The sequence below is a fragment of the Octopus bimaculoides genome, chromosome 20 (assembly GCF_046866305.1).
Source record: "Octopus bimaculoides isolate indiv1 chromosome 20, ASM4686630v1, whole genome shotgun sequence".
NCBI lineage: Eukaryota > Metazoa > Mollusca > Cephalopoda > Octopoda > Octopodidae > Octopus > Octopus bimaculoides.
This window is the reverse complement of record NC_142947.1, coordinates 20,695,170-20,697,669: the sequence shown is the minus strand read 5'-3', so window position 1 is coordinate 20,697,669 and position 2,500 is coordinate 20,695,170. Positions and strand designations below refer to the sequence as shown.

At 37.4% G+C, this 2,500-nt stretch overlaps 1 long non-coding RNA gene across 11 annotated transcripts in view; it reads left to right on the top strand.

Annotated features, from left to right (window-relative positions):
- Positions 1-2,500, top strand: part of LOC106881631 (uncharacterized) — a 402,087-nt gene that overhangs the window by 223,861 nt on the left and 175,726 nt on the right. The window lies entirely within an intron of this gene.

Sequence of the window (2,500 nt, the reverse complement as noted above, 5' to 3'; positions counted from 1 at the left end):
TACTTATTTTATCGATCCCGAAACGATGAAAGGCAAAGTCTACCTTGGTGGAATTTGAATTCTGAACGTAAAGACGGGTGAGATATCGTTAAGCATTTTGTCCGGCGTGCTAACGATTCTGCTAGCTCGCCGCTTTGAAGAATATTTCATATTACCCCCTGATAACATAGACACCCATTCATCCAACTAGATGGTGTGCTAATAACTAAATTTATTTTAAAATATCCCTCAAACGAATGACATCAATTACTGCTTACTATCTTCCAAATATTTGAACTTGTTCATATAATCACCATTATTCTTTTCTAATCTTGCTATAAGATCCGAATTTGAGGGGTGGGACAGTCGATTTGGTCGACCCCAGTACGCAAGGGGTACTCAATTTATTGAACCCGAAAGGATGAGACGCAAAGTCTACCTCGGTGGAATTTGAACTCAGAACGTTAAGACAGACAAAATAGCGCTAAGCATTTCGCTCGGCGTGCTAACGATTCTGCCAGCTCGCCGTCTTATAATCACTATTATTGCTGATGTGTAGTAGCAGAGAAGAAAGATAAAGTACCACACAAAATTCAATTATTTTAAGTTCGTCATTGTTGATGTCTAAGTTTGCATTCTACCAAGGTCAAAACCCATACATTCAAAGTTGTTCAAATAAAACTTCTGTTTGGTCTTCTATCAATCTAATTGACCATATTTCGCCCACCACCACCAAAATATAATGTACGGCTTTCTGTCAATGTAAAGAAAATCTCATATGGGTGGTGGTCCAGCGAAATCGTTAGAGTATCAGGCAAAATACCTGGCGGTATTTCTTTCGACTTATGTTCCGAGTTCAAATTTTTGCCAGGGCCAACTTTACTTGTCATTCCTCCTGCGTCCCTAAAATATAGAACCAGTCAAGTAATCGATGGTATCGAGTTATGCTTCCCACCCAGTCAAATTTCAGACCCTGTGCCTTCATAAAAAGTATTATTATTATTATTATTATTATTATTATTATTATTATTATTATTATTATTATTAAGGTGGCGAGCTGGCAGAATCGTTAGCTCGCTGAAAGACTCGAGTTCAAATTCCGCCGAGTCGATGTAATCGACTCTAGTCCCCTCTTCACAAATTTCAGGCCTTGTGCCTATGGCAGAAAGGATTATTATTATCATCATTATTATTATTATTATTAGTATTATTAAAGCGGTGAGCTGTTAGAATTGTTAGCACGCCGGGCGAAATGCTTAGCGGTAGTTCGTCTGTGGCTACGTCCTGAGATCAATTCCGCCGAGGTCGACTTTGCCTTTCATCTTATCGAGGTCGATTAATTAAGTACCAGTGAAACACTGGGGTTGATGTAATCGACTAAACCCTTCCCCCAAAATTTGAAGGACTTGTGCTTTCAGTAGAAAGGGTTATTATTATTATTATTATTATTATTATTATTATTATTATTATTATTATTATTATTATTATTATTATCATTATTATTATTATTAATATTAATAATAAGGCAGTGAGCTGGCAGAGTTATTAGCGCACCGGACAAAATACTTAGCGATATTTCGTCTGCTGCAACGTTCTGAGTTCAAATTCCGCCGAGGTCGACTTTGTTTTTCATTCTTTCGGGGTCGATAAATTAAGTACCAGTCCAGTACTGGGGTGTATGTAATCGCATATCCTCCTCCCCACAAATTCCAGGACTTGGGCCTATAGTAGAAAAGATTATTGTTATTATTGTTAAGGCAACGAGTTGGCACAGTTATTAACGCGCCGGACAAAATGCTTAGCGGCATTTCGTCCGTCTTTACGTTCTGAGGTCCGCCGAGGTCAACTTTGCCTTTCATCCTTTCGGGGTCGATAAATTAAGTACCAGTAAAAGCACTGGGATCGATGTAATCGACTGGTCCCCCTAAAATTTCAGGCTGTGCCTTAAGTAGAAAGGATTGTTATTATCATCATCATCATTATTATTATTATTATTATTATTATTATTATTAGTAGTAGTAGTAGTAGTAGTAGTAGTTTTATTATTAAAGCTTCAAGTTAATGGTGATAGCTAGTAGGTTTCGTTTTCTTGTAAGAGCCATTTTCTTCTTCCATACCCCGATTATGCTCTTGGGGAAGGGATAACTTCTCGTATCTCCAACCATAAAATCAGGTATGTATTTATGTATACAGAAAACGAATTTTTATTCTGAGGAAAAGTGTGTTGGTGAAGATAGAGAAACGAGATAGTGACAAAAATGGCTAAGTAATTATTTTTCCTTTTCGTAGCCAAATTTTACTATATCTGTGCAGTTATTTATTCTAGTTAATAGAAAATATGATGGCATAACCTGGTCTACTTAACAGCACAAAAACAAAATGGAGCTCTTGAGCGTAGGGATTCGATAGTAATGAAAACCTGTCAAAACTTACAGCAAAAGGAGAATGACATCCTCCACTTCAGTCTCTCTCTCTTTATCTCTCTCTCTCTCTCTCTCTCTCTGACTCTCCGCCTGTCTAT